A 13,842-nucleotide genomic window follows, 5' to 3' on the forward strand; every position below is an offset into this window, starting at 1 on the left:
CCACCCTCGCTGTCACCCATGGAGCCGCCTGCCTGGAACGACACCCGTGGAACCGCCCGCGAGCTGTCACCCGCGGAGCCGCACGCCCGATCACCCGCGGAGCCACCCGACCGCCGCTCGCGCTGTCACCCACAGAGCCACCCGCATTCTCAGAGGGGGCAATTGCCTTGTTGCCCCCCCGGATCCGCCCCTGCACCCACATTAACCCCAAGATTTCCAGTTGGATGCTTGCCACAAATACATTGCCACCACTTTCCCCAATTTTTCCATATTACAGGTGACATACAAAAAGAATCTTTCCTGGACCATGGACACACACTCATCCATCTCAATCATTTCTTTTTTAAACACATCCTAAAGATGTTCTTTCATATCACCTATTAACAGCCATACCAATCTTGCTTTCTTTTTCTCTAGCTCCTCACAACCACACACTACTATTCGAAATGACACATTCTGTACTCCAATCAGCCCGTCTCTCAAATTCCTTAAACCCTGTCACAACTTCCTAGCATACACCACATTTCCACTTCATATGTTCCCCACCCTCTCTAGCCCTACATATTTATCTAATACATACCTCACTACAAGTCCCCTCCTCCTTTGGAACTCTTTGGCAGGCAGGCATCTCTGTGTCACCAATCAAGAAATGTGTTTATGTCAATTCATTAAATCCCTCTCATTCCCCACCTTCCATGTGTTCATGTGTCCTCTATCACTCAAATCCCCAATCTGTCCTACAATCGCTCTCTTGTCCAATATATTCAAAACCTTCTTCATATCACACCATTCCTCCCTTGGCAAATCACTCAAAATTGCTTCTCGCCCTTTTGGCTAAGATCAAGTGTAGTATCTGTTCTTATCAGTGATCCAGTAGAGGCGCTGTGCTACTATCCTGATCTGACCTAAGTTGGGGTGGTGGCTATGCAAATCCACTGGAGTGATGGGGACCTGGAAGGTTAGTCAATGCAGGAACTGAAACCAGAGCGCCTGGCCATGGGCTGGGAAGGCAGAGGGTCCACGTTGTCTGTGCTCCCTGGGAGTGGTCGCCCTAGGGGGGATCTTAGTAACACTTGGGTGGGGGACCCCACGGTGGGAAAAGGCACATGATCACATTCACTAAAGCTTTTTCTGCACTGTGCCTTTTAGGGCCTGGCCTTTTGGCTAAGTCTGGGGACAATTTTTGCTTACCAGGCCTCAGGGCCTAGGCCAATGCACAATTTGGGCACGCCCACTTTTTATTTTTAGTATTTATTTTTCTCCCACGTTTGTCACTTTCACTTTTTTGTATTTTTTTTTCACTGGATGAAGGGTGTGAGTCCTTGGGCTTACCCTGATGTCTAGGGAGAGGATGTGTGGCCCTCTGGTTCTTTCCTCCCCTGACTTAATATTCGGGGATGGCTTTGGCTGTCCCAGAAGAACAGGGTCTGCCAGGCCTTTTGGCTAGGCAGACCATGTAAACCTATGTCCCTTGCGCCCTGGGGAGTCAGACTGTTACTCCTACCCCTTCAGGGGGTGGACAAAAGCACACCCTTAAGTGCACTTTTTTGTGTGCGTTCACATCATGCACGTTTTTTGTACACTTACAGGTTTTCGTTATAGGTTTTTTGCACCACCACTGATAAAACTAAAAAAAAATCTATATCTATATCAAAATGCACAAAGAATCAGGGTGCATTAAGGCACTGACACACTGCCTTAAAAAACGTTGCTTCTACAGTTTTGTGTTTTGCCTGTAGAAGCAGCTCAATGTTATCCTATGTTTCCATGCACATTAGGATGATTACAGGCATATTTTAAGCTCAACGTCTAAAGGCAGGGGAAAAAAACTCTTCTGATTCGTGTTTCTGATTGGAGCTTACTGGGAGAATTTTTTTTTAACTCTCCTGAACTAGTCTAAATTTCATACAAAAAATGCTCTTTATGAGTGTTTTTTACTCCCAAGAGAACCAATGTTTTTTTAAGCATAATGTGCATGGAGCCTTAAGCACACTGGACACTTAATGCTGCGTACACACGACCGGACTTTGACGGACATGGTCCGGCAGACTGGAATCCGTCAGGCAATTCTATCGTGTGTGGGCTCCAGCTGACTTTTTTTCCCAAAAGTCAGACGGACCTAGAAATAAAACTTGCTTCAAATCTTTTCGATGGACTTGAGTCTGGTCTAAAAATCCAGTCGTCTGTGTGCTAGTCTGACGGACAAAAACCGACACTAGAGCAGCTATTGGCTACTGGCTATGAACTTCCTTATTCTACGTCATCACGTTCAAATCCGTCTGACTTTTGGAGTGATCGTGTGTGGCCAAGTCCGTTCGTTTGAAAGTCCGGCGGACCTCAGCTGCAAAGTCCGTCGGATTGTCCGTCGAACCAAGTCCACCGAAAAGTCCAGTCGTGTGTACGCAGCATTAGGGTCGGCCACCCAAAACCACAATTTCTCAGTGCACTGCTACATACCTCATCATACACGTCTCTAGATACTCTTTCGTACTCAATCTCACCAAAAAGATCACATACTTCACACACAAAAACTTTTCAATACACACAACATTCTTACCCCCTTTTATCTTTTCTTCACAACCTTTTGCTGTTTCAGTTTTATCATTTTTGAAGACCAAAAAAATGAAAAACAAGTCTTAATTATAAGCTTTAAAATTCAATTGGGTGCTTGAAAGACATAAAACAAAAATAGCAAAATTGGGATTATAACGGATTTTATAATGAATGATTTGCCTACCAAAAATAAAGTCTGCAGTGACCAAAGGTTTAACCTTTCCTCTATTTTCTAGAACATCTTTCCAACTCTTCTGCCCATATAGGGTTTTACCCCAAGAACTCAAATTTCTCCATCACACGCTGTCCACTAACACAACCCCATCTCAAATGCCAATCTGACATGTACCTTGGAGGTGAGCCTGACATGCAGAGGGAGACCTCTCATATGGCCCTGGTTCCCGGGATCACTGGAGTTGGGACAGTGACAGTCGGAGCGCAGTGAGGTATGAGTGCCTGCAGGATTCACATGGCTGGAGATGATGTCAGCTGACAGAGACAGGAACAGACTTGATTGCTGTGGATGCAGGTAAGCGGATGCAGGTGCGCTGAGGGGCAGCAGATGCAGATGCACACGGATGCAAGACAGCAGGCAGGAGCAAGGTCAGACTAGCCAGATAATGCACAGTGGATCAATCAGTCAGAAGTAGCAGGCTGCAAATGGTCAAAGTTCAGGCAGGGTTGGTAACAGAAGATCAGGCAGACAGGTAAACAAAGCAGAGTCAAGGCAAGCCAAAGGTCAGGACCAGAGACAGCAGCAAGGTCAGGAAGCAGGGTAATTACTGGATCAGATACGGGTTCAGAATCAGGTCACAGGGTAAGCTGCAGATCAAACAGCAAAGGATCCATGCAACAGGAGACCCCTTTAAAGGCAACTGGACACAAAGGCAGCGTCACTGTGCACTCTTCGTGATCTGCACACGTGCACTGGTGCAGTCTGTTCACCGCTGGATGCCTGTTAGCTGGACCACGTCTCTGTGAATCTGTGTGCCTGTGACCAGTTGCAGCGCTATGTGCAGGGTGTCCATGACACAATCAATAATTTCACTTTTTCCAACCCCACCACACCACACTCATGTCATCCATATTCCCGAATATGCTCAGAGATTTCCCCCCCCCCCCCCCCACCTCTCAGCATACCCACTCCTCTAACTAACTAAAGATTCTTCAATATTTATAACAATGGATCAATCACACACACAAACAACACTGGAGACAGAGGAAACCCCTGTCTCACCCCTGAATTAATCTCCACCCCATTGGAAAACCATCCATTCACCTGTACTCCACTCTACTTATATCTCCATACACACATTTAGTCCAACCAATCATCATATCAGGCACCTCTATTCATTCCAACACTTCAAACATAAACCCATCAAAACCCTGTCATACACCTTCTTGAAGTCCATGGCTAACATCGCGACTGGTGAATTTGCATGTGTTGTGAGATTGTAGGGAGAGAAAACAGTCAAAGTCTTTGCAATCATCCTCCCAGGCATGGCACATACTTGCTCCTGACACACCATTGTATCCAATACATCCCTTAACCAATCTGTCATTACCTTAGCAATCAATTTGTAATCTGTGTTAAGCAGAGATATTGGTTTCCAATTTTTTAGATTCATCCTGTTCTCTGTTTTGTTCAATAACACAATCACACGCTTTTTCATCGATTCAGACATCTGTCCTGCTTCTAACACTCATTTACACTGCACTTTCTCTCATCCTTTCCATAAGGATTTAGTGTTCAATTTATAGTGGTTGTCCAGTCATTTTTTCAAAAATTTTAAATCAGCAGCTACAAAAACTGTAGCTGCTGACCTTTAATAATAGGACACTCACCTATCCCAGGATCCAGCGATGTCCTCACCCGGATGGTTTCTTCACTGGGCTTTGGTCTCTGGAGCCGGCATTTTAACTGTGGACAGCCAGTTGTGACTGCTTGCGGTTTCACAACCGGCTGCTCACTGAGCGGTCTCTAGCTGTGCTGCGCTATTTGATTGGTCCTGCAGCTTTCTTTCACGTCCCAGAGGCCTGCAGGGGAAGGAGGAGGGGCCAAAATGCGTCTAGTCCAACCAGAAGTGGGGAGCAGGTATCTGTAAAAACCAGGTTCCCCCCTAAAAAATTTCCAAAATTTTTGGGTGAAGTTCTGCTTTAAGCCATTTCCACATTCAATCGCACTCTTAAAATAACATATCTGTTTCTTCTCAATTCTCCACACAAAGAACATACTCCTCTTTCAGACATTCATCACCTGACTCACTTATCATTAACCTCCTTGACGGATTCAATCTTACTAACTATGCAACTAAGATGTAAGATGTCTGGATAAGCCTCTCTCACAGACTTAGCAGCCAAGAGCGTATTACCTTGATTAGATTGTAGAACAGCTTGACAGTACCAGAACCTTTAAGCTGACCTGGGTACTGTAAGGGTAGTCAGATGTAGGTGCATCCTCCAAGTTGCCAGGCCTTTCTGAGAGACCAGCCTTCATCCTGGCTCTCTCCAGCAAGGGTCCTCCTCAGCTTGGCTCGGCTTCTTCCAAACAGGCAAGACAGCCTAGGACCACCTCAGTAGTAATAGGCCCCAGACAGGCTTCTGGGCCTATTTGCAGAGCTTGCAGCAATGTAGCCTCAGGCCAGAAGGGCCACGAGGTGAGGACTAACTAGAGCACGTGGCATCTGTCCAATAAATACCCCTTCCAGAATGCACAGCGGCCAGGAACCTCCTACTGGTCTGTTTCCGGAAAAAGAATATTCATTACAACTCAACCTAGTTGTAATTCCCACACTGTCCCGTGGTACCAGTGACACCTACTAGCAACAGTGGGAAATGCGCAACCCAGTCAAGTTTAGAACACAACCAAATAAACTATGTACAATCAAACTGAGCTGTTTACAGCTCAGCCAAAATCTACATTTACAGTATAGCCCCATTTTTAGAAACAGAGGGCTACAGGTGTTTGAATTCCCAAAAGAGAAACAGGCATGGCAGAACACTGGTTATCTGGGGTATCACAGATAACCCTGATTACTGTCCAGAGTGAAGGCATGCAGAGTAGACAAGTGCCTCCAATGCCACCTGTGTCATTCTTAATCTTAAATCAGAATTTTTGCATGCAATTAAAAGTCCCAGACACATTGGTCAATTTCCCTCTGTTGGACATCAGCTCACAATATTGCATCAAAAATACTTTCCTGTCTTTTTCTGGCACAAGCGGGTTTTACGTGTGTACGATTCACTATTTAGATTAGTTCACCAGGAGCTCAGTTCTTTGCAGCTCTGAAGATCCAGCCTTCTCTAGCTGCCTTCGTACAGTTGTAGACAGGTCTGCAAATCCCAATTTAAAGGTTACATCAATAAAGCCATTTGAGAGGAAGGACTGAGCATTCCATTTAGAGCAGATCCTTGATAGCTTTCTTTTGGCTATGGTACAATACACATCATCGCCCTTCACTGCTCAGCCTGTATTTGTAACCTCTGGAGGATTCACCATCCTTCAGCAAGAGAAAAACCTCTGCAACACTGCAAGGTGAGGCAAGGCATTCGTAGCCATGTGATATAGGGGATTGTCATCCCCAATAGCAGCAAGTGGTGCTTGGAATACACAGCAAGGCCGAGAATAACTGGATAACTGGTCCCCTACTTCCTAACCTAAAGGCTCAGACACTAGATCTTTGCCAAAAGGCCAAAAGGCAATTACTTTAAAATCTTTCTGTTACATTTTTCTGTGACCATTCTAATTAGAGAAGTTCAACATGAATTAGAAGTGACTTCGCTTGAGTGCACACAGGGCGAATTCTGGCAGTGCTGCCTAGTAAGCTTATTCAAATGACCTTCTCCAAATGTAGAAGCCTATTTGCATGCAACGCAAATAAGGGTTCAGAGCCCAACTTCAGATTCAGCTCCTTCAAATAATTTCAATTTTCTTGATAGCAGAGTAGCAACTTGCATTTCAACAGTCCCTTTTACCTTCTGCCTGCCATGAAATCTGTCTTCTATTCAGTAGCTGCCACTCCAGTTGCAGGATCCAGCGCAACAAACCCTCCCTGGTTCTCAGGCAGTCATAGCCACACTTCCTATAGCCCTCTGAATAATCTTGCAGTCGGCTTTCCGTTACTAGTACCCTGTTTCCCCTAAAATAAGACCTAGCGTGATTGTCGACGATGGCTGCAATATAAGCCCTACCCCCCAAATAAGCCCTAGTTAAAGTCCTTCTATGTCTTATTCTCAGGGTAGGGCTTATTTTTGGGGAAAGAGGATGGGGTTTATTTGGGGGGTAGGGCTTATATTGCAGCCATCACCGATACTCATGCTAGGTCTTATTTTAGGGGAAACAGGGTAGTAGCACAAGACACTGCAGTGTGGCATTTGCATTCCGTACAGGCTGGATGGGAGACAGCAAGGACTGCAAAAGTCATGTGACTGACACTTTGAATAAGATTTCCAGGTACACAGAGGAATAAAACAGTAGCGAGGTCTACAGAGTGTTGTGGGGATTAAATGGTTTTATTTGAACCTGGAATTGGGCTTTACACATTTGTTGGGTGGGGCATCTACTTACAAATGGCTTTATCCAAAAGTCCTTTTTTTTCTCTTTTTGAAGAGGGTTGTTTTGGGACTAAGAACTTGTTTGCTTATAACAAATCTAGCTAGTCAGTTGAACAGTTATTAATTAATATACTAAATGATTCTGCATTCAGTAAGTCTATAAGCAATTATTGAAGATCATTAAACTACATTTTTTTTATCGAGAAAATCATGGACATGAATAGTAAAATATTACTGAATCCCTGGGAAAGTGTTGAATAGGGAAAAAAATGACATACAGCTCAGAATAAACTAGATATCATGAGTCTCAGAGGAACCGCCCCAGATACCATTCCTAATTAATACAGCAAGAGGATGCTGTTTAGAATTACCTGAGTTGTGTCTTGAGTTTTTGCCAGGTGATATTATATAGTTAAGAAAAAAATCTGGTTATATTTCATAAAATAAAGAAGAGAGAGGTGCCTGAGGTCTGTGGGAGTGAAATGTAGTAATTTTTTTTTGCCCTTTTTCAAGACCACCAAGTTATAGTTTTTTTTAAAAAATGGTGGTTAAGTACTGCCATGGGGGGCAGGTACCAATGCAGATTTTAGAAGATACCACTAATGCTGTGTACACGCGACCAGACTTTCCGGCAGACTAGGTCCGACGGTCTTCCCGACGGGCTTTCTGCGGACTTCTGGCGGACTTTGTGAACGAACAGACTTGGCCACAAACAATCACACCAAAGTCCGACGGATTCGAACGTGATGACGTACGACCGGACTACAATAAGGAAGTTCATAGCCAGTAGCCAATAGCTGCCCTAGCATCGGTTTTCGCCTGTCGGACTAGCATACACACGAACGGATTTTTCGACCGTCAGAAAAATTTGAAACATGTTCTAAATCTAAAGTCCGTCTGATTTTTCGACAACAAATGTCCGATGAAGCCCACATACGGTCGAATTCATTCCGTCGGACCTTTGCTGTCAAAAAGTCTGGCCGTGTGTACACGGCATTAGACTGCTTTCACTCTGAAAGCGCCGGCTATTAGCACTAAAGCGCTGCTCATTTTAGCGGCACTTTAGTGCTGTTTAAGTGGTTAGCGGGGCACTTTTTACCACCAAAAAAGGGAAAAAAGTCCAGTTTTATGGTGCTTTCAAAGTGCTTCTAATGCCGCGTACACACAATCAAACAATCCGGTGGAAAAGTCCGCCGGACAATCCGCCCGTGTGTAGGCCCCCGGCGGACTTTTTTTACCCAAAAGTCCGGCGGACTAAGAAAGTCGTTTTGAACACCAATCTGTCCGCCGGACTTGCATTTCGGCGGACAGTATGGTCATGTGTGTGCCAGCCCGCTGTACTTGTGAAATGAACGGACTTTTCCTGCCCGGAGAAAAATCCGCTCATTTTGATTGCGGCTCCAGGTAGCCGGGGCCAGCGAAGGAGGTATCGCTGGCCCCGTCACCTGGCATGGACATAAAGGGGAATCCCTACGCCGACAAATCGGCGTGGGCCCCCCCCCAGGTCCATATCATACCCTTATCCGAGCACGCTATCTTTGCTGCTCCTGGCCCCTCCCTCCTATCGAGTGCCCCCACAGTCAGCAGCTTCCTATGGGGGGCACTGGAGCCGAGTCACAGCTCCATGTGTCCATTCAGACATGGAGCCGGCCCGCCCTTTCTCTGCCCTGATTGGCTGAAGACTTTGATTGACAGCCGCAGGAGCCAATGGCGCCGCTGCTGTTTCTTACTCAAGCAGGAGCAGTGTCCTGGATGGCTTAGAGCAGGGGTGTCAAACTCATATTCATCGGGGGCCACATCGACAGGATGGCCCTCAAAGGGCCGGTTGTATCTGTAGGGCAGGGGTCAGGATTGTGCTACGTACAGAGTGCAGGGATCAGGATTGCGCTGCGTACAGAGTGCAGGGGTCAGGATTTGACTACATACAGAGTGCAGCGGTCAGGATTGCGCTACTTATAGAGTGCAGGGGTCAGCATTGCGCCACATAGAGTACAGGGGTCAGGATTGCGCCATGTAGAGTACAGGGGTCAGGATTGCGCTATGTACAGAGGTCAGGATTGCGATACGTACCTATGCCTTTGGGGCATATTGGGCTCAGCCCAATACAACCACAAAGCACCTTGTACCCACTAGTTTAAAGGGGCTTTCCACATTCCGTAAAGCCTCCTTTCTGCAGCCCCCCACAACCCCAGCCTAGGGTTGTGTGGAAGAGGCCCTTGTCCCCCTGAATATGGGAACAAGGTGCTTGATTTTTGGGGTGCCCAAGCCCCTCCTGCCCCCAAGCATACACCCCCCTTGGATGGGCTGGCTTGCTGTGTGTTTGGCTAGCAGACATGCGCAATTCGTTTCGTAACAAATCAAAATTCGGCATAAAAAAATAACAAATTTCAACTAATACGAAATAAATATAGTGAATGAATTTGTCATAATTCGGTAATTCATTAAAGATCTAATAAAACAGCCACACTAGGAAGCACAGGGAGAGGTTTGTTTGCATAGACCTCTCCTCGTTCTTCAGCTCTGTGACCCGATCACAGGACACCAGTGGCGATCGGGTCCATGGGTCCCATGGTCACGGAGCTCAGGACCGGGTCACGAGCGTGCCATCGGCGGCACACGCACGACCCACGGCTGGGCACTTAAAGAGCAACATACCTGTACTATGATGTGCCCAGCCGTGCCATTCTGCCAACGTAAATGTGCAGGAGGTGGTCTTTAAGCAGTTAATGACTTTTCTGGCGCACCAATTAATGTATGAACTGGTGCAGTGCCTTCTTCTTAGTAAATCACCCCCCTGTGTTTCCAGTCCCCTTTGATTAAAAACTCACCAAATGATTCCTTGCACTCTCATGCTCTGCAAAACAGCATCAACCCTTACATGGTTAGATATCCACCGATATCCAGACGTGACACCCGATATCATGGACTCTCCGTATATATTGAAACAAAGTGCTCCAATAGTGCAGTATCATTGTAAAAAGTTTATTCTATTAAAACAGCTTCAAACATTGCACTCATATAAGCTCAAGTCAATGAAGCCTAGAGGCATCCATTTGCAGCAGCAAGTACTGGTGTGATATGGTCTCAGCGGACACAGCATAGGTGAACTGAATCTCACCAGTGAAAGCTTGTGATCCTCTGAGTGTCACTTCCTGTATAGCGTCAAGCGCGAATAACTGGTTGCCGTACAGTCACGTCCCAAAACAGCAGAGGCAGAGAGAACAGGCAGGTTAGCCCACAGGATTTCTGACAGGTTCAACAGTACAAACCCAATGTAGGGAGCCACCCGTGCCTAGTTTCAGGCTTTTTTTGGGGAGCCCAGTAGTGAGCCATGCTGTTGTAATAAATTTCCGTAAAAACACTCCACAATTTTGATTTTATAAGACTATGAACTGTTTTATTGTGTTTCAGCATCCTAATTATGTAAACATATTCATTTAATCTTAGATATGTGCCAAGAGATCTCCCAAAGAAGCGACATTTGTCGCAAAACTAGTAGAGAAATTTCATCAACTTGGACATAAGCCGTTGTACCCCCAGCTTTCCTCTCATAGGAGGCTGGGTATCATGTCATTGTAAACTTGGCTTCTGTCACAAAGCACAATATTTGTATTATGGTTGATTCTTCAACAAATGTTTTAAAAAAAAGTCTTTCTGAATATTTATAATTTTTATATATTTCGTTTAAATGTTTGGGTATGAAGATAGTCCTCGACTCCATTGACGGAACATGGTTTTCGATTTTTTGGAGTAGTCCATGTCAAACTTGTCCTTTTTGTTTCAGGTTCAACTGTACGTTTTGCCACATATAAAATAGATGTAACAAAACACCTTAACAGGTATATTTAACAGCCCAAATGGGACCGAATAAGAGAAGGTCATTGTTAGGTTTACATACTGTGATAGTGAGAGTCCCGGTCCCTCAGTTATTTTGAGAGGAGAAATCTGCTCTGGCAGCTTTCTCTGGGTTTTGCTAGTTCCGGATGTAGTTTGGAGATCCCTAAGGCCCCTTTTCACATGGGGCTGTCTGTATTTAGCATCCGCTTGCTCAGCGGATCAACGGAGCGGATGACAAGTCCGTCTCTGCACTCTGTGCTGTGCAGGGACGGACCTGTCAGGGAGTCCGCCCTATGGGGGTTCAGATGATTACGGACCGCCGGTCCATTTTCATATGATCCACCAGACGGATGGAAAATAGGATTTCCATCTGTCTGGATTTTGCGTCGGGGCGGATCGGATGTCAGTGGACATGTCACCACTGACATCCGTCGCTCCATAGAGCTGTATAGAGCGACCGTTCAGATCCGCCTAAACAACTAACAGGCGGATCTGAACGGTCCGCACATGTGAAAAGGGCCTAAGAGTTTTGGGTGGGATGGGATCTCCAAATAGCCAGCAGGTTTTGTGGCCAGGTGCACACAGCCCATATAACGAGAGGCTGGTGAGAGCAGTGGGAGGAAGAAGGTGGAGTGTGAGCAGCTTGCTACTGCTGGTGCTGTGTGAAGACAGATCTGTGTCTGGAAAGCTGTCTGCCCAGTGGGAGACTGCAGCCCATGTAAGGGGAATTCTTTGGGAAAGGCTGGCCAGCCTTGAGAGTCGGGAAGACTACCGAAGCCACTGACTGCAGAGGGCTGGAAAGAATCATGCCTATTGAGAACAAGCAGAGGAACTGCTGACAAGAGAGAGCCAGGTGGCTTGGTATGTTTTTCATTTGAGTGCTTAAAGAAGTTTGAACCCCTGCGTGGGAACCCTGAATGGACCTTTTGCTTCTGTTTTTCTGTTTAATAAACGTGGGCTACCAGGCCCTTAACTACAATGTCTGTCTGACGTGGACTCACTGCACAATAAACTCATCTACACTTGCGCTAAACAACCCCCAATGTCACAATACCCATTACATGTTTTTATCAGGGGTACACTCTTCCTACTATATAAGTGCTAATGTAACATTTGGATCATGACCTGTCAATAAATCTGCTCTCATTCAGACTTATATACTATATATCAAATTAGAAAAAAATATTTAAAAGACTGTTGGTTAAAATTTGCAATAAAGAAAGAAAGCACATCATTTGCATGGCATGCAAAATTAATCTACCACTGTGACTAAAACCCATATGACTATCAAAAGTCAAATATTTCCGATATTACCACAATACCATAAAAATATAATTTATTTTCTTTTTATAGTCAGAGAAAATCTGAAAAAAAATCTCCAACTCTAACACTTTCCTTTAAAATCAGTAGCCTTAAAGTGTTACTAAACCCACAACAGTAAAATCATTGTGTATACGCAGTAAAGCATGCTTGTTCTACTCAATGTGAAACCTAAGGGGTTAATCCCCTGCATTGTGTAAAAGGCTGTCTGATCCTGTCTTATCTGATTCTCTTCTTCTTCCACAGTTTATTCTATCCTGCTGATAGAATAGAGCCTTGGGGGCAAGCTGCACATGCTCAGTTTGGAGTGTATTTGCTAGAGAGTTTTTTTTTCTCTTGGAAGAGTGCATGTAATCAGAACAGGTACTGATTACCAATGGGTACTGTCCCGACAGACGGTCAGGGGTCCTGTAACCTCATTGGACAGTCAGAGGAGAATGAAAACTCCTCCTACAAGCTTTAACCAGACACTGATAGAAATCACAAGACTGCTATACACTGCTGATGAGAAAAGGTATTTAGCAGTTTACATTTTCTAAAATAATTGCATTTCCATGTTCTATGTACTGTGAGAGACCAGATATAATGAATGCAGTGCCATGGGTTTAGTAACACTTTAACTACTGTTTGAAAAGGTAGAGACAGTAGCAAAATACTTACCTAAATGTTACTTACCTTCATTTGCCTACAAAAATAATAATGCGCCATCTAGAATAAATATATAAAAGGTTCATAAAATAGACTTGAAAGTCGTTCATTTTTGCATAATTACAAAAAAACATGAGAGCAGTCTTTACGACTGTAGGAAAAGTGATTCAGACCAGAATCACAGCTCTGCAGTATGGTAATACACAATATATGCGTTGATGCTCTGCAGGGGTGTTGCTAGGTCTGCAAAAGATCTGGGCCTAGAGCCCATAGCAGCGGTCACCAACCTTTTTGCAGGCCGGGGGGCACACTGGTGGCAAGCTATTTTTTGCAGGCAAAGGCTGAGGTGTGTAGATATATTTTATGGAGACTCTTGAGTACACTGTACCACCTTGTCAGAATCTTGTACCGTGACTTCTGAAACCAATGATGAGTAATTGGCAAAATATACAAAATCATCCCTTTGTTCAGGTAAAAAAATTAGACGTTTAAGTCCCTTTCCCATTTTACCAAGAAAGGAGACATGAAGGTGTCTGGAGGTTGAATAAGGAATCGATATGTGTGTAAATTCGAACAACTAGGTGGTCTGATTTCAGTACTCATCTTTTTAAATGTAGTAGGTGCAGAATTAGAGAAACCCTGTTTCAGTATAGTAACTGTCCAGAGGGTCATCAGACTTGAGGGAATTTCTGGGGGAATGGTGGGGGGGTTTAGGGGGATTTTAGTTGTCAATTGTTTAAGAAGTCTTGTAGTCTAAAAGCGTCAATAGTAAGGTGATGAAGGAAGTGTCTATCATCTATTCCAGGGGTAAATTCTGGATTGCATATCACAGGGATCAGAGCGGTTTTGCCCATATTTGGGTTAGCTATAGGTTCAACAGCTATTGACTTTTTTCCTTGTCAAAAGTTTTTATTAATTGTATGTTTAATG

The 13,842-nt window shown here is 44.8% G+C and overlaps 1 pseudogene; it reads left to right on the forward strand.

Moving 5' to 3' along the window:
• Nucleotides 1-814: 814 nt before the first annotated feature.
• LOC143999753 (U2 spliceosomal RNA) lies at nucleotides 815-937 on the forward strand (annotated as a pseudogene).
• The last annotated feature ends 12,905 nt before the right edge of the window (nucleotides 938-13,842 follow it).

This window comes from Lithobates pipiens, unplaced genomic scaffold (assembly GCF_037356315.1).
Source record: "Lithobates pipiens isolate NorthernLeopardFrog02 unplaced genomic scaffold, aLitPip1_a1.2 Scaffold_19, whole genome shotgun sequence".
NCBI classification, from domain to species: Eukaryota; Metazoa; Chordata; class Amphibia; order Anura; family Ranidae; genus Lithobates; species Lithobates pipiens.